Source organism: Oxyura jamaicensis, chromosome 5, assembly GCF_011077185.1.
Source record: "Oxyura jamaicensis isolate SHBP4307 breed ruddy duck chromosome 5, BPBGC_Ojam_1.0, whole genome shotgun sequence".
Classification (NCBI taxonomy): Eukaryota; Metazoa; Chordata; class Aves; order Anseriformes; family Anatidae; genus Oxyura; species Oxyura jamaicensis.
Genome location: NC_048897.1, coordinates 62,896,474 through 62,915,693, shown reverse-complemented (window position 1 = coordinate 62,915,693; position 19,220 = coordinate 62,896,474). Strand labels below are relative to the sequence as shown.

Sequence of the window (19,220 nt, the reverse complement as noted above, 5' to 3'; positions counted from 1 at the left end):
ACCTCCCATTTTTGGGGGGATTTTGTGTGTTAAGAGCTGCAAAATTTTGTGAAAGGTACTTTTCCCTTTCTTCTTTATTCATCTTGAAAGTGGCTTGCATGTTAATGAAGTGCCAGATATGGAACTCCTGCTCCCTGGAAAATCTCAGCAAATATTAAAAGAAAAGGAAGGGTCTGGGGTTTATCTGTAAAGCAGAGCTTCATGGAATGGCTGCAGATTTATTGAGTGTTAAATGTCAGTATCAATGTAATAAAGACGGTACACAGTAAGTAATAAGCACTTTGCTGAAGAAGAACCATTTTCAATAAGTTGTCAACCTGTCTGGAGTCATGAATTATTATTAAAAAAAAAAAAAAAAAAAAGAACTTTGGGAGGAGAATGAAAACATACTCTGAGCCTCTGAGCTGCTCAGCTTTCACAGGTGTTTCTGCAAGTTTATTCCTATGTCCATAACTATGGAGTGTTGATCTGTTTTGATGATCTACTGGGTTGGGAAGGGATATATCACAAATTTGTCATGTTTCACAAGTGTTTGTTTTCTTGATGAGAGAGGCATGGATAAAGCACGGCTGGAGTAGAACAAGCTGTACGTATCATGTGGTCTACGTACAGCAAAACTACCTTGTATCAGTGTGCTCCTCTGTGTACTCCTGGGGATGGGGAAGTGAATTTTTGTTGTTGTTGTCTTGTTTTTTAACCAAACAACAAGAAAAAAGTATCTACACCTATATATAATAAATAAGAAGGTGTTTTGAGAATAGGGGTTGCACAGTTGTGCTGACTCGAATCTGCTAATAAACTCCACTGTGTGATGTCTCATGAGGCTGACCTAGCGTAGATTTTCAGGGGTCTAGGACCTAGCTGAGTGTTTGCTGGTTGAGGCAGGGGAATGTGGGACAGGATGGAGCTGGCACATGCCTTTGGATTCCTGGAAAAGCGTGCTGCAGTGGCGCTGTCCGTTACTGTCTGTGGCTGTCAAGAAGCAGAGCCAGAGTTTCTGTTACTGGCAAGAAGCCTGACTGAGGTTATTCTTCAGCATGTGAAATCAAGAAACACTGTATAATTCATAACCTCCTCTACTCACAAATAGTTTTCCATTTTGTAAACACTCTGAGCTGATGATAATATTTTGAATTGTTTGTTATTCCATTTGATCTTCTTACAACTGCAGATTACAATGCTTTAAACAAGTGCAGCACCTACAAAACTGTATGAATACATGTCGGCCCAGCTAGCAGTTTGATTTTCAAGTATGGAGGGAACTGTTGAAGTTTTCTTAGATGTTCAGTTTTGATTTGACAGCCTTGCAGGGTCCAACAGATTTTGGAAAGAGCTGCTAGGTAGGTGCAGCTGCATTGTGCTTCAGGCTCTTTCATTCCAGTTGCTGCATTGCATTTACTATTTCAGCATTTCTTCTCTGTTTCTGGTGAAGGCTAGTTTTTCAGCGTAAATACCAGGAGAAAGAAAAGCTAAATGAGAAAAATCCTTCTTCCAGACCATATTAAAAACATTACTTATTTAAAGGGTTTCAGCTCTTTTTAAATATACTGCTTTATCAATGCTAATTATTACCAAGTGCTAATTATTAGTCAGCTAAGCAGACATTGCAGGCCTCATTTTTGGAAGGTTTTGTCTACAATTTGAGGCTGAAGACATTTATGTGCTTTGATCACTTAAAATATGTGAATTACATGCCAAATTTACCTGTAGTTAAATTTGTGTGGCCAAAGCCCAACTAGAGTTGAAGCTGGCCATGTCTGTGGGAGACAATAAAAAAGGTTTTTTTATATATGTGAACAGAAAAAGGAGTACCAAAGAAAACATAGGTCCACTACTTGATGGGGAAGGTCTCCTCACAGACGATGACATAGGCAAAGCAGAGACATTTAATGCTTTCTTCGCCCGTCTTCAACACTGATGATGGGCTTCGGGACCCTGGGTGCCCTGAGCTGGAGGGCCATGACGGTGGGAATGACAAACTCCCAACCGACCCTGAACGTGTGCAGGATTTGCTGTTCCACCTGGATCCATACAAGTCCATGGGTCCGGATGGGATTCATCCCAGGGTGTTTAAAGAGCTGGCTGACGTCATCATGGGACCTCTCTCAATTATTTTTCAACGATCTTGGGAATCTAGAGAGGTCCCGGTAGACTGGAAGCTGGCAAATGTTGGGCCAATTTTCAAGAAGGGTAAAAAAGAAGACCCTAGCAATTACAGGCCGGTTAGTCTCATGTCAGTGCCTGGTAAAATTATGGAGAAGGTGATCCTTTAGAGAAGGAATTATGGAGAAGATGATCCTTCAAGTTATTGAAGCACACCTGGGGGACAATGCACTCATTGGTCCCAGCCAACATGGGTTCGTGAGGTCCTGCCTAACAAATCTGATTTCCTTTTATGATAAGATCACCCATCTAGTCGACCAAGGGAAAACAGCTGATGTGAGCTTTTTGGATTTCAGCAAAGCTTTTGACACGGTTTCCCATAGGATCCTCCTGAACAAAATGTCCAGCCTACAACTCAACAAAAATGTCATTCAGTGGGTGAGAGGCAGGGCTCAAAGGGTTGTGGTAAATGGGGCCACATCTGGCTGGCGGATGGTCACTAGCTGTGGGGGGAGGGGGTTCCCTCAGGCTCCATTTTGGGGCCAGTCCTCTTCAGTGTTTTTATAAATGATTTGGATGTAGGACTAGAAGGTGTTTTGAGCAAATTTGCTGACGACACCAAGCTTGGAGTAGTTGTGGACTCGGATGAGGGTGGAAAGGCCTTGCAGAGAGATCTGGACAGGTTGTAGAGCTGGGCGATTACAAACCCCATGAAGCTTAATAAAAGCAAGTGGCGGATCCTGCACCTGGGACGGGGCAACCCTGGCTTTACGTTCAGACTGGGTGACGAGATGTTGGAGCAAAGCCCTGCAGAGAGTGATCTGGGGGTTGTGGTTGACAGCAAGTTGAATATGAGCCAGCAGTGTGCCCTGGCAGCCAGGAGGGCCAACCGCATCCTGGGATGCCTCAAGCACGGTATCACTAGTCAGTTGAGGGAAGTGATTGTCCCGCTCTACTCTGCACTGGTGCGGCCTCACCTCGAGTACTGTGTGCAGTTCTGGGCACCACGGTACAAAAAGGACATTCAACTGTTGGAGAGTGTCCAGAGGAGGGTGACAAAGATGGTGAAGGGCCTAGAGGGGAAGACATATGAGGAGCGGCTGAGGTCACTGGGCCTGTTCAGCCTGGAGAAGAGGAGGCTGAGGGGAGACCTCATTGTAGCCTACAACTTCCTCGCGAGGGGGAGCGGAGAGGCAGGTGACCTGTTCTCCGTAAACACCAGTGATAGGACCCGTGGGAACGGTGTTAAGCTGAGGCAGGGGAAGTTTAGGCTGGACATCAGGAAGAGGTTCTTCACCGAGAGAGTCGTTGCACACTGGAAAAGGCTCCCCCGTGAAGTAGTCACTGCACCGAGTCTGTCTGAATTTAAGAAGCGATTGGACTGTGCACTTAGTCACATGGTCTAAACTTTTGGGTAGACCTGTGTGGTGCGAGGAGTTGGACTTGATGATCCTTATGGGTCCCTTCCAACTCAGGATATTCTATGATTCTATGAAAATAGATCCTGAATAGAACAATTCTTTTCTTTACCTGAACACATGATGGATGATATTTTACCACTGAAGGGCAAGCTAAGAATTAGAGAAATAGTTTATTTTTCATTTTTAATAAGAAGTTCTGTAATATTTAATGTCATGGAGTGATGAGGTTAGTAGCTGTAAAGATGCAAGCACTCATGTTTTGCTAAAAATGAAGTTGGACAGGAAACTGAGGCAACCTTCTGTTATAGCCTGAACTGGGAAATCAATGTCTTAGTTTTTTTTTGCTGGAGGGAATACTGGATGAGATTGTGCATTTCTTGCTCCCAGTGGATGTCATTAGGAGCATAAGTACAGCTGAGCTGTATAATAGAGAGAGCGAGTATGTATGTTTGATGAAGGAAAACTAAGAACGCCTGTCCTGATACTTGTGACTGTAAAGAGGGTTTTGGAATCTCTGAGCTCCTCTGAGCACTTGTTGCCAAAATGCATTTCCTAAACAAGTCACTGAACAGTGAGGATTTAATAATGCTGCAGTAAATAAGTGAATTCAGCCTAGTGTGTTGAAGTGCAAATGTTCTAGCACAGCACTGCATTTGTTTTTGTTGTTATGGATAGATTCTGGGTTCAAATGATCAAAACTGAATCCAGTCCAGCAAGTTTGACATACACAAAGATGCACAAATGTCAATTAGTGTTCTCCTCTGAAAACAGAATTGCTTGTTAAATACTTGTGTCTTGACCTCATATAGCTGTGATCGCTGCTGTTGCTGTTATACCAGCTCCCTGCAGAAGGGTTACCTAGCTATTGAAACCATCTCAAAATCACTCTGGGTTCTTGGTTGACCTCCAAGATGCTTCGGAAGAGTTAATAGTTTCTGATCTGCATCAGTTTCTTTTTCTACCTCTCTAGCAAATTGATGTTTATTTGTGGCACAGCTTCACAAGCAGGAATGTATTGTGGAAGGTGAGTAAATTCATTCTGCTGTCATTTTTTCTGTTTGTCAGTCTTCTGGTTGACCTGTAGCTTCTTGGAAGCTATTTGTTTGCTAGCAAGAGTGTTGGCTATGCAAGTAGGTAAGCAGATAATAAAGCATGAATCATTTCCCATGTTCCTAATCAGTAAAGGTCATACATTTTTTAAAAAGTATGGCACCTAAGAATAGTCGATAATTGGTCCTCTAACAAGCATCCCAGTGCTCTTAATGGAGCTTCTTATTTGCTACTGTATCTGGTCCAGCATGTCTTGTGGGATTTAATAAGCTGTTTTAGCAAGCTGCATGGGATTTTCATATTGGTGCCCCAAAAGTTCTGTTTTTGTGTGAAAGCAAGGTTTTCTGGCAAGTTGGACAGAACTGGTATCCTAATCACCTTACACTTCACCTTGTTCCTGTGGTACAGTGGAAATAAAGGCGCTGTTGTGTATGTAAGGAGGGACTGCAGATGGCAGGACTCAGCACAAGAGCTTGAAGAAAATGGCTGTTTTTTCTGGTGGTTCCTTTAGGGGATAGAGCAGTCACAGAGAGCCTGAAGGGAAAGCAGAAGTCACCGTGTTTCCTTTGTGTGATTTACACACTGATCCTGGTCTTTTCTAAAGTGATTTCTTTAAGCTGGAGGGAGTAGTGTGAGAGTCCCTTTGTACTGGGTAGAGAGGATTTATCATCTTCCTGTGTTGTTTTTGTGCCACTGGAAATATCTGACCCATTCCAAATCTGGTATAGGGACTATGTTCTTGAGTGGTGTACAAAGCAAGTGCAGGTATCAAAATAAGATCCTGATCCCTTAGAGGAGGAACAGGCAGTATTCCAAAGGAGATGGGGCACCTGGCAAGAGAATCAAAGGAAAGAACCATGAGAAGGGCCACATAACAGAGGTATGTGCAGCAGAGACCAGTAACTGTAAAGAGGTAAGCTTTAGGTGGAGGACTGAAGTTCAGGTTAGTGAACAAGGAAATTTGTAAACAAATATTGCATCTGTGAAGTAGAACTGGAAACTGCAGAGTAGGTGGAATAATGATGGGATGATGGATCTGTAGTTGCTGTGGGCATTGTTGTAACATATTCAGAGGTGGAAATTAAAAATAGAACAGGCAAAACTTCTCACTGAAATGCCTGAAGGACAATAAAAGCAGCTTTCCTTCTCTTTGGAGGAAAACGTAATTGTTTCAACTTCTATAGGAAATTACCAAAATACCTCACGTGTTTAATGGAGCTTTGCTTTCTTAATTATCATATCTTTAAAACTGTGAAACTTTTCCACAGTAGGTGTCAATGTAATGAGTAATGTAAATTAACAATAATACTGTTTGGGAAAACTAGTCATAAACTGTCTTTTAGAGAGCTAATGAACATAGAATGGAATGGAGTGGAAGGGAAGGGAAGACAATGGACTGGACTGGACTGGAATGCAGTAAAAGAGTTCAGTTGGATAGAGCCCTTCAAAGATGACCAAGTCCAACTGCCTGACCACCTCAGGGCTAACTAAAAGTTCAAGCCCATTAATGAGGGCATCATCCAAGTGCTTCCTGAACACTGGCAGGCCTGGGGCATCAACTGCTTCTCTAGGAAGCCTGTTAATGTTTTAACTGCATGTGGAGAACAGCATAGGGCTATCCGAGGTATTTCCATTGCACAAAGACATTTAAAAAGAAACAAAACATAACTGCATTTGCAGAGTATGTGCAACTCTTAAAAAGGGGCATAAATAGCATAATCGAATTCATGGAAAATGCTTTTCATATTATTTTTATTATAGATCACTAATTTTTGCAAGGTACAGAATAGATAATTGCACTCAATAACTACTAAAATCAAGTAATCTTTTCCTTTGGATTCTGGGGAGTACTGTATACATCTGATATTGTGACCTTGCAGATAGATCTCTGGCTTGTGCGTGTTTTTCATCTCTGTAGCCACTGACATAAAAACCATCATTAGTGGTGTGTCACCAGAGAGCATTCTTGACGTAAAAGTTATTTCTTCTGAGTTACCAGTCAGTTTTACTGCCTAGACTGCCCTTATTAAGTCATGAGTTTCATAGTTCTGCTGGCTGTTACGAATGCAAACTGCTTTCCAAATTTGGAGGCAGAATTATAAAACCTAATCTAAATCCTCAGTAATTTCTCACTGGTTTTTCTTGAAGTTTTCCATTTATTAAGAGAACAATTTGATATTTAATTTCACAGAAGGAGTAATGATTTTTCTAGAAGCTTTTGAATTTTCATCCAAATAATCAATCCTATCCGTGTGTCAGCTAAATGCTTGCTTAATGCTTTTGCTTCAGTGAATTTTGACTGATTAGAAAAATGTTTTATTTGTAGAAATTTTAGGAATGCTCCAGTTCTACCTTACTTTATCTGCTCCAAATTACATTTTTTTAAATTTAGAAAGGAGCAACTTTCTTAAACATAGACTGTTGTAATAGGTTATGATACACCTAATCAGTCAAGCATAAATTAATGTGCAGTTAAATTGGCATATAATAGGCCACCAATATATGTAGCTTTAAAAAATGAGTGGTTTTGGTTTTGTTTCAAATAATAAAACCCATTATTTTCTTGTGTCTCTCATTTGATCAGAATAAGGTCTCTGATACCCTTCTACCTGATGTGCCCTATTTCCCACATTGAGAAGTAGCTGCGTTTCAGTGTTGATGGAAATGCACATCACCAAGAAACTAACATTCAGCAGGGCTGTTGGTCATGACAGTGCGTAGGAAGTAGTAACAGCAACTTGATAGTCACTTTTTCTACATATTACAGATTCAGACACATGTAGAATTACAAGTTGCATTTTTGCAAAATCACTTTCTGTAAAATAAGTAGTCTTCAAAAAAAATTATTCTAGGGCTGCAATAGGAAAACATAAGTCAATACAAATCATTAGCATTAAATACTGAGTGCACAATAAGCTGCAAAAAGGGAAAGTTCAGGTTTCAAAGAATATTTGTCTGAATGGAAACTGGGGACCAGTCTGGATGGGGCCCTGGGCAACCTGGTCTAATGGAAGGTGTCCCTGCCTACAGCAGGGGGTTAGAACTGGATAGGTTTTAAGGTCCCTTCCAACCCAAACCTTTATTTGAGTCCATGATTCAGAGGTTCTATGATTCTGTGACCCACCGAGCCCTGACAAAAAAAATTCATTTTTGCTGTTAAAATAAAGATTGGGGATCAGGTTGGCATATGTGGTTACAAACAAATTACAGACAGTTTTTTTTTTTTTTTCCCTTTTGTTTTGTTTTGTTTTGTAATCTGCTGCAGAGTCATTAGTTTTCTTGATCTGTGGAAATTAATCCACATATATGACTTTGCGTAATTATGTATTGATTTTTAATAGGAATACAGACTGGCCCCCTGACCTTGGAAGCAATTCTGATTTTGCTTGAATATATCATGGAAAATTAAGAGCAGTTGTGATGAAATAGCAGCTGTCATCACACCTCTGGAGCTAGTTTTCCAGGAAGTAGCATGGGAGAAATATTTCTGTGTATTGTAGCAACCATTATGGAAGCTACTCTGAGGAGGAACTGGTGAAAAATGAGATGGGGGCAGAGCAGAGGAATCCAGGTGTTTTTTCAAACTCAACTAGTTATGTTTATGTGCTTGATTTATATAGAGACTGTTTTGATTTAATATGTAGTGTACGGATTAGTTACTATCTGATATCAAAGAAATACTAATATTTTAGATCTAGAGCTAATTCCCTTCAGGGAAAGGCATTCTTTTAAATAATTGGAAAGATGAAAGGGGTGGGGGGGAGGACCTAACCTGTATGATTATTTTTAAACAATACACGTGGAGTTTAAGATAAATTATTACCAAAAGCTACACAGCCATCTATTTGGTATGGTTGGAAACATCCACCTAAATGTTTGGGATATTGGATGATATGCTGGTTCTCTGCTCTGCAGTTGTAGTACTATTGATACTTTCCCCCCTCCATGGACTAGCTGGAAGTAGAATCATAGAATCATAGAATATTCTGAGTTGGAAGGGACCCATAGGGATCATCAAGTCCAACTCCTCGCACCACACAGGTCTACCCAAAAGTTTAGACCATGTGACTAAGTGCACAGTCCAATCGCTTCTTAAATTCAGACAGACTCGGTGCAGTGACTGCTTCACGGGGGAGCCTTTTCCAGTGTGCAGCGACTCTCTCGGTGAAGAACTTTCCTGATGTCCAGCCTAAACTTCCCCTGCCTCAGCTTAACACCGTTCCCGCGGGTCCTATCACTGGTGTATATGGAGAATAGGTCACCTGCCTCTCCGCTCCCCCTCGCGAGGAAGTTGTAGGCTACAATGAGGTCTCCCCTCAGCCTCCTCTTCTCCAGGCTGAACAGGCCCAGTGACCTCAGCCGCTCCTCATATGTCTTCCCCTCTAGGCCCTTCACCATCTTTGTCACCCTCCTCTGGACACTCTCCAACAGTTGAATGTCCTTTTTGTACCGTGGTGCCCAGAACTGCACACAGTACTCGAGGTGAGGCCGCACCAGCGCAGAGTAGAGCGGGACAATCACTTGCCTTGATTGACTGGCAATGAGTACCTCGTTGCTAGTACCTCAGGTCGAAGGTGGGAAGAGAACTGTAAAAAATGGGTGCTTACAGGTTTTGAAATATGGTCATTACCAGCTATTTGAGATGTAGTGGCTGTAATATAATAATGAACTATTAAATTTTGCAGATTGAAATCCCTGCAAAAGGAGTGATGTTGAATATAATTATATGACAAACAAGATAAAATCTAATTTCCTCATTCTCTTGCTTGTTTCTAGTGGCAAATATTAAATAAGAAATTTGAATTCTCTGTTTATAAATGGAAATTCTGTGAAGAAGCTAGCATAAATCCAAGCTACTTAATTTTATTTGTCAAGACTAGAAGACAAACAGCTGATCATGTTAGTTTTTCATGTTTGGAAATCTAGTTGAGCATCAGGAAGATGGGATCATAGTAGGAAGTGAACCAAAGTTTTGGTAAACTTTATTTCGAAATAGTTGTTTCACTGTAGTTTTGAGTCATATTTTCTTCTGTCAGTATGTCTTATTACCATTGAGGAAGGTATATTTTATCTCATTGTCAGCATTGTACTCTGAAAATACTTTATGTAAAGCTGTTCATTTAACTTGTATTCTTGAAATAACCAGTCCTTTTTCTTAAGTATAAAAAGAATGTAGGAATTACTGTTCCAACATCCTTTTACATTTTATCTTCTTTATTAAGGGCTGTTTTCTTCAAAGGTGTGGTTAATAAATTAGTACTTATTTAAAAATTAGCAAGGGCTGAAAGAACCAAGGGCACTTATTGATCTGCAGTAAGTGTCTCTGAGTAGTCATTTCTGAAAACCCAAGAAGAAATTACACTGTTAGGTAGTGTACTTTTACTCCAAGAGAAGAGATTTATACAGCTAGTGTATGCCAGGGAATGTAATGAAGGCTCTTTTTCCTGTTGTTCTTACCTGTCCTCTGTTTCTTAGGTTCCCTATGCTGGCAACAATATGTTATAAGAGATATACTAACCGATATCCAGGTACTTAAGGTTAAACTGGGATTAATGTTATTAATAGGAAATGCAAGTTCAATAGAAGTTATCATCACAATTTATTCAACATGGCTTTTCTTAAGGGTAGGAAGCTGTGAATATTAATGTGAGTGCTAACAGATGAAATTAGGCTCCTCTGAATCTTTTGAGTACGTTTAAATTAGGTGACTTTTCCCTTCACTCCTTCCCTTCCTTTTTATATTTAAAAACATAATTTTTAAAACCAGATTCTCAACATATAATCTAAGAGAAAACAGTGTAGAAAGTTAAATCAGGACAGATATTTTCAGAGGTTGTATAAATGTGTTTTTAATTTTTTGTTTGTTTGTGGGCCAAGGTTTTATTTGTTTGATTATGGAATTTCCCGCTTTGAGGTGGAGAGCAGAAATCCCCTGGAATTTCTTTCATTATCCTGAACAGTTCATCTTATGAAAGAAGCAATGAGAATAAGCATATGTTTCTATATTATGCAAGTGTCATGAAAATAAAATATAAGCATCTTGTCAGTAAATGTTCAGGAAAGCTTTATTGACCTAGCATCATAAGAACACATGATAACACTTTTATTAGTCTTTTTGAGATGATGCTTTTTCATTTTGTACCTAAAGGAAAATAATTAAAAAGTCAGATATGAGCAAAGTGCAGCATGTATAGAAAATAAATGTATGGGACCGTATGTTGAGAGTAAATGCCAGTGTTTGTATTTAAACTAAGCTTTATTAAAGACAGTGGAAAGAAAATCTTAAGAAGTTCTCTCCATATGAGTCTGATGTCTACTGGTCAGTCTTTCAAAGAAATGAGAGATGTGAAACTCAGTTAACTATTTCAAATATTGGCATTTAAATTCAAATGCTATCCTATGGTATTTTAAAATAAACAAACGGGTATGTTTGACCTGAGCAGAAGTAGGGGACTTGTGGAGTCTTAAGATATTTTCATATATTGTCTGCTTATCAGGCCAGGAAGCAAGCAAATCACAGAGGCCCTCTCGTGTGCAAGCCTGTACTCCAGCAAGCAGTGGGTAATATTTGGCCTTCCAGCTTTGGTAATGTCATTTTCAGGGGAACAGATTTGCAGATAGTTGTAAGACCATATTAGATGCACAGATGGTTTGCATACCTCTGAGCAAGGAAGCAACAAAAACGGGGAATGGAAAATGAGAGGGGTAAAGCAGGCTGTGTAATTAAGCAAAGACAACATTTTGTTACTGCTAAAATGTATGAGTTAAAGCAAGAATTTTGCCTGACCAAAATGATTTGAGTGCAACATATTCTAAATGGAAAATTAGCCTTTTTGCTTCTTAACATGCTGTATGATTGGGTCAATTGGGAATGGGTATCCTCCTGGTGACACTTGAACATTTTCTGTTTGTAGAACCAAATTTTTATCAAGCTATAAGACAATGAATATCTGAGTCTACATGTCTCCTTGCAGGGTAAATAGTGCTACTGAAATACTAAATATTCATTTTGTTCCATGCTCTATAGAGGCTTGAAAATCTGTTTATTCTCCTTACACACAAATCTACTGCTACTGGTTAAGGAAATAGAACTGTAGTAAACATCTGCTCCATGTAATACAAAGTGCGTTAGAGACAGGTGTCTTGGAAATAGTGAAGTGAACATCTTCAGTGTTAACTTCTTGTGGCAGAGAGAACAAGTAATTGAACATGTTGGTGATGCAAACTGTCTGCGGATGTAGGAGAATTTGTGAAAAATGACTGCACTTAATGCCTTTGCTAATGAGAGGAGAAAGGATTTTTGTGTTTTTAAAGGATTTTCAATGAGAAAATCCTTTGAGGAGAATCCTTAACAGGAGAAAATTACCCTAAATGTTAGTTTCCAGTGCAATGCAATACTGGAGACAAGAGGATGTGCTTGCTGTTCTGGTCAGTTTGGCTCTCCTTTTCTCCTTTTTCTCCTCCCCCCCCCCCTCCCCTTTTATTTATTTATTTTTTAAACAGGCTATCTTGGATATAGCTTGTTACATGGAGGTCTAGGCACTTCTTTAATCTTTTGGAGATTTTTGATAGCTAAGCAGCTTTGCACTCTCTGTGTGCCTATAGGTTAGAATAAAATAACACAGAAAATGCATCATGAACACAATGGAAAATTCTACTTACTAAAAAAAAAACAACAAACAGTTAAAATTAGACAGTGTATGTGGGAAAATAACGGCACAGCTTCCATTGACTGTAGATGGAGCTGGGGAGCTAAAAAATTGGAGATCTGGTATCTACAGCTTCATTTCTGAAAGCATGGGAGAACTGGAGATCATGGTGGTAGATGAAGTCAAAGAAGTGGCAAGGGAAAAACAGACATCTGTTGCTCCATAACTTACTCGGTCTTTGGCTGAGAAGTTGATAAGAAGGTTTTATCAGAGCACAAGTCTATCAGGGAAGGATTGAGCCTTCTGTAACAAGAATCAGTGGAGAAGAAACCAAACAAGACTGTGCTCTGTTTTCTGATTCTGGTTAAACTACTCTTATGCAAGTTCTATGAAAGAGATCTGTCAGTATTTCCTTGCTTGTGTTTTTCAACTCCTCCACTGACAGAGGGACACCGCAGAGAGGGGCTAATACCAGTCAGAAGCACTCCTTTGCTGAACCTTTTAGCAGGCCACTGTTATGAAACTAAGGTAGATGACAGTAAAGGAGTTTTCTTGGTATCAGTTTCTATCTCTTTTCAGTAGTATTTGGGTAACCATTGGCCAGGTGACTGGCCCTGAATAACATAGCACAGAACTTGCAGTCTAGGAGCACTAAGCTGCTAAAAGGGAGATGTTTTTTTCTTTTAGTTATCTTACAATGCAGAAGTGACCCTGAGTTAAATTTCCAGCTCCCTCATACCTGCTAACCTCTTTCAGACAATGCTAAATATTAGCATGGGGCAGAGAAACAGCTTTGACATAACTTCTGATATTAAGATCACACTGAGAAAGTTTGAGTCAACAGTATGAAGACACGAATCCCATGTACACGTTCTAAAGTCAGATAGAAATAAAAAGAGATCGATAACAATGTTCCCAGCTGAACTGGGGCTTGGCTCAAGGAGAAAGCCATGCCTCCTCAGCAGGCTTACAGAATCACTCTCCCCCAGTGAAAAATGAATTTTCTACAATGAAAAGCACTGTGTTGGGCTTTCTTAGGAATCTTTTTCCATTTAAGATTTGGAGGTGATGATTCGGACTAACACAGCTCTCTTTCCAGGGAAATTACCTTCTGCTTTCTAATTGGCTTCAATTTATCTCATAATTATCCAATTTTTAGAGATTGCACTTAGAAAACAACTCTGGTAAAACAAAACACTGGGCTAAAATATCTAATTTCTAATATTCTGTTTTCCAGGTAAAAAATTAATTCTCTGACATTGCCACAAGCTAGTATTTGTTTCCAAAAATCCTGGAGCCTTTACAGATTTTTGTCAATCTAAACTGTGTTTAAGCCTTGACACTTTATTAAAGGGCAACTTTTTCCCAAAAGAGAAGATTAATTAAAAGCAAACTGTTAAGATTCTTCATTTACTATTAAAGGAAATTTTGTCCACTGTGGATGTGGAAAATCTTTGGTTTCGTTGATGAATAGTTATTCCAGAGTAACATCAGATGCTCTCAAAGTCGTCTCTTCAGAGTTAGCTGCTTCTCCCATGCTACTACACTGCAGCTAATATGCTGCTCTTGGTGAAATGATTTGTTCAATTCTCTCTTTTTCAAATAGAGTTTAATTAGCCCATCCAAGATTAATCAGTAATTAACCTGCAAGCACTGTAGATTTCAAACACCTGCTGGGCAAGAGGAACAAATGAACAAGAAAACAGCATTGTGTTTCATTTTGGACATAACTTCAAGATTAACAAAATCTGTTATCATGCATAGCAATTCCTAAAAGCAATATGTAAATTCAAAATTAAATGTCCTACAGCTCTCTGGTGTTTTATCAGAGTGTATTTGTCTGCTATCTATCCTAGTAGTCTAGATAATGATGAAGTGTCCGTTTCTCCATTATTAAAGGTATTCCACAAATTTGGTGTAAATCTGCTTTCAAACCCCAGTTTTTGGTCATTTTGCTGATGTGTGCAAACACTTCTTTATGATTCTGTTTCTATTTAGGATAGCTAGGATTAGAAACTACCTGTCTGGGATTAAATGCACTCCTGTGTTTAATACAAAGACTGTAGGATCCAGGTTTGAATCTGCTCATTTTCACAGTGGAATAGAAGAATCAGTAGAAAAGTCTCTTGTGAAACTGCATGAAATATAACTGTGGTATCTTTTGGCAGCTTTTAAAATTTAACCAAATTCTACTCCTATCCATTTTTATGTAACTGAGATGAAAATTTATCCTGTAATACACTATTTAAAATATTCTTCTAGATCTTTATCCAGTACAAATCAGCAGCAGGACTTGTGCTCTCATTCACTTAAGCAGCTTTGTCATGAGTCCCAGTACAGCTTTGATGTGCATTCAGATCGCTTTATGCATGAGAGAGAAGTAAACCAGGATGGTTTGTATCCTGCAGAAATGCTCTTAGCGCATAATACTGGATAAAGAGGAAGACGTTCTTCCAAATTGCTTAGAAAGGGAGGTCAGGCCTAGGGGGCTTTTTTAAAGAGAATGCCTGGTCACATAAATCCAGGAGAGTGGTCAGAGCTGTGACTTGCAAGTGAAGAAGGTGCTTCCTTGCAGCAGGAAGCATGTGAGTCACTGTGGGATAGGATTCAAAACAAACCTCTCTGCCTTTAGCACTTTCTGATGCCTGCCTGAATGGCGTCATAACAGGCAGCTGATGTGTGTGTGTCACTAGTGTCCTGTGTGAGTTATACACATTGGGTAAGAATCTTTCCAGTGAAGCAAAAATGTGAGAGCAAAAAATCCTTTTACTGCTGGGTACAGTCTTCTTTGTAAAGATTACTGCAAATGTGGTTAAGTTACAATAAGCATAAAAGAGGTGCACTTCTTCAGTAACACGTCAAGATGTGATTTTGTCAGCATTTCCCCACTGAGTAGATTTGACCATATTGGTGATAGGCATAACTTGAAGACCAGGCTTTCTGCAGAAGCACTGTGGTTAACTCAGTGGTTGATGTTATTTCTTGGTAAATCAGGAAGAATTTGATGTATTTGGAGAGGCTGTGCAGTGGATTCAGTACTCCTTTGCCTTGGCTTAAGTTGTAGTATAGTACTGTTGAGCATCATTAAAAGGACTGGAACTCTTCAGAGAGGCTTGATTTTCATCTTGGACAAAATGAGCTGTTAAATCTTTATACAATAAGGATCCCTTCAGGATGTATGGCACATCCTGTTGTTAGAAGGAAACAGAAGTAGAAAATTCTTGTACTCTTGGATCATTTTGGAATTGATCCTCCACTAAGTTTTTTTGTTTTGTTTTGTTTTGTTTGTGCTTTTTGTGGGATTACTGTAAGGTGATCCCCAGATGTGGGAAGAGGACAGGAAGAAGACACAATATAGCCGAATTGTAGCAAATTATAGCTTATTGTAGCTTTGAGTTTTATATTGCAAGAAAGGTAACAAATTAAAAATTCAGGAAGATTGTTCCACTTTTGTTTGTCTGTATGGATTTAGCACATTTGCAAGAGGTTCATTTGTGAATTTCTGCCCTTTTCAATACTGCTTCTCATGTTGAAGTGCTAGTCGATCTACAGTGATTTTTATTTTTTTTAAGCTTCCTCATCTTTTTCTCCTGCATTTTATTTCAGTTTAAAATTGAATTTCTAGTTATAAATTTAATTCATTCCCTGATCTAGCTGTATTTTATGTTTAAAATGATGGCTTTAAAAAAACAAAACAAAAAACCTTCCTTTGTATGGCTCTAACTTTTAGTGTAAATGATAGTGGAATCCAGCTGTCATTTTGTAGCAATCAGCACATGTTTAACAAATTCCTTGTATGTTCTAAGTTTTTATGTCTTTTTTAACAAAAATGATCATGTCACTGTTCCTTTTTCCCCTGATATGATAATTCATGGCTTCATAACTCCCCTATCCATAAAACTGCCCAATGTCTCTTCTGAGGAATAAACATGGGATGTTATAAAGAGCAAGGCCTGATAGTATGAAACACAATTTTAGCTCTTCAAATTCCATAAGAAAAAATAAATAATTGATCCTTGCTGTTCTACTTAATTAATTTTATTGCCCTATTTTCCAAGGTTAGACCTGACTGTGTATAAAAAGATAAAGCTTATCAATACTGTAAAGATGGCATGTATGAAGATCATACTCTTTAATGTGGAATGACATATAGGGTCCAGTTCTTGCTTCGTGTAACAGATGTCAAAGCCCGCAGGCAGTTTATGCTCTGGTGAGAACTGAGCGTGTCACATTCCTCTTCTGCAGAACAGAAGTGCTTATGGACTTGTTCAGTATTGTTCTTTCTTCATTACAATCCGGTCTTTAAAGGATGTACAAACCTTGATAGTGGAGAGCACTTGGGAAGTGTCCCCCTTCCATAGTTTTTTAAATACATTTATCAAATTCTGGAAATACTTGGTGTGAACTCAGCAAAAACTGTCATCTTACTAATGGAGCTTAGCCATGTGGAGCTGACATTGGTTGGCAACTTCCTTTTGTCACACAATTGAAGCAGAGGAAGAGTAGAGTTAATGCAGCTTGAAATCAAAAATAATTTTAAGTTATTCTGTTTTTGAAGTTGTAGAGGAAATGCAGAACGTTGTAAGTTTTAAAGCCATTTTACCTGCAGTTCTTAAAATAATGCATAAGAGGAAAAAACTATTAGCTGTTTCTCACAATGACTAGTTGTAGGATAAACTGTGTGTACAGCTGTGAACAGTATGCTAATATTTGCTAGGTATAATCTAGAAAATCTTCCTTGCCTTCTGTTTATGCAAACTGTTGGTTGTCTGCATGACTCACTGTCATAGCATGTTTGCTGTCCTTTTGCTCAGATTAAGTTACAGGAAAGCAGTCTTGCAGCAGTTACCAAATGTCTATTAATGCTGAAGACTTCACGTCACTGCATTTTCTTCAGGTTATTATTTTATGGAGAATCCATGTCATCTTGACAATCTCGGTTTATTGATATTAACACGAGCACCCATCTTTCACTTGGTACCAAAGCTGGGAGAAAGCTTTTAATTTATTATTCATGTATTTTTGTTTTTGTTTGTTTGTTTGTTTTTCTCAAAGAAGAGAAGCTACATTGTGCTGGATTTTCTTTTTCTACCGCAGTGTAGTTTGCAAATCTCTAAAATGTACTTACTCTGTGCTATTGCATTTGTGTATATAAAGTGTTTTAAGTGTGAAATAAGCAATAACAAATGGAGATGGGAGATGCTTTTCCAGATGTGCGCACTGATACTTCTTCAAAACTGCCCCATTGTTCAGAATTCCTCAGGTTCCTTTTAAAACTGAAGCTTATCTGTGTCTCTTATATCTTAGAAAAAATCTTGAAAGCGTTAACTAGCCACGAGTGAGTTCAACTATACCTGCACATGTTTGCACAGTACTTCTGAAATAGTAGCCCTGTCAAACACAGACCCATTTATCAACATGGTTGTTTCCTGAAATGCCAGTGGTATACTTTGATGGAAGTGATGAAAGAGTTTACAATGTTTATCATAATATAGAAAGCTTACATGAAAAGTGAAAAGGCTGTCTTGAGTGGGTGAGCTGCTGCTTTCTTGAAAATGTTTGTGTTTGCAAAGAAGGGGCCAAGCTAAAATTCCTCAGAGGACTGGATGGAAATTGGTGAAGGAGAATTAATCTAAGGAAGCCCAGTACAGCCCAGGAAGCAGAGAAAATCTCATTTTATGTGCTTACTGAAAGAAAAAAGAAAAAAAAAACAAAACAAAACAAAGCAAAAAAAAACTATTTGTGGTGCCTTGAGTTAGGTGAGTGTAGAAGGGAGCTGGTTTCTCTTTCCACGTGGACTTTACTTTTGGCGTGGCTACTCAATTTTGTATGAAATCAAAAACTGCATATATGACTAACTAGCATCACAACCTAACAGCCTTTGGCAAAATAGTTTTCAAAATACTTAAGTGCTTTGGTGTTTACTTCAGGTGACATAGATTTGGGTTTATGACATAAGCATACCGAGCTTTTAAAACATCTCAGCTGCACAGATGTAAACTCCGCTAATCCCAAAGAAAAATGTGTTCTGCTATTCATTAACTGCAGATGAGATTCCTTTTTTAGTAAGCACATAAGCAGATGCCTAAATTTAGGAACATGTACAGTTACAATCCATGGAATATTTTAATCACTTTATCTCCCTCTCTGCACTGGAGCTCACTTGCTATGTCTCTGGTCCTAAGGCTTGCTGTGGAACCTGGTTTATTCTATTGACTTTGCAGTGTGCTTTTTATATGTAGATTTTATTGAGTTGACATCTTCCTATCTGTTTGTTGCCAGAGATATTTATACCCTGTAAGATCTACCCTTAAATATCTTTAAAGCTTTAGTCCAGTGCTTTGTTGCTAGCCTTCCAGGTCTTACCCAGGAATTAGTCCTGTCTGACTCCACTTTCAACTCACAGAATCACAGAATATCCCGAGTTGGAAGGAACCCACAAGCATCATCGAGTCCAACTCCTGGCTCCTCACAGGACCACCCAAAAATCAGACCATGTGCCTAAGAGCGTTCTCCAAATGCTTCTTCTCTGGGGAGCCTATTCCAGTGCCCGACCATCCTCTGAGTGCAGAACGTGTTCCTAACCGCCAGCCTGACCCTCCCCTGTCCCAACTCCATGCCGTTCCGTCGGGTCCTGTCGCTGTCCCCAGAGAGCAGAGCTCAGTGCCTGCCCCTCTGCTCCCCTCGTGAGGGAGCTGCAGGCCGCCATGAGGATGCAGTTGGCCCTTTTGGAAAAAAGAAAAAAAAAAAAAAAAGTTCCACAGTAATTCAAATGTTTTATATCTATTTACAAATAAAAATGCTTTTAAATATAGTAGTGTTATTGCAAAATACTAGGCCTTACATAAGTGATTTCCTGTGTTTCCACTTCTTTCTGCAGAGGTAATTATCTAGGAAAGTAATTTTCAGAAATTCAGCTTTATTACAGAGCATTGGCTATCTGTAGTCTCTATTTCTGACACCTGTCTGTTTCCTGGTTGCAAACTGGTCTCTTAGT

The 19,220-nt window shown here is 39.1% G+C and overlaps 1 protein-coding gene across 2 annotated transcripts in view; it reads left to right on the top strand.

Annotated features, from left to right (window-relative positions):
* GALNT18 (polypeptide N-acetylgalactosaminyltransferase 18) overlaps window positions 1–19,220 on the top strand; it is a 230,451-nt gene that overhangs the window by 82,176 nt on the left and 129,055 nt on the right. The gene's annotated exons all lie outside the window — the stretch shown is intronic.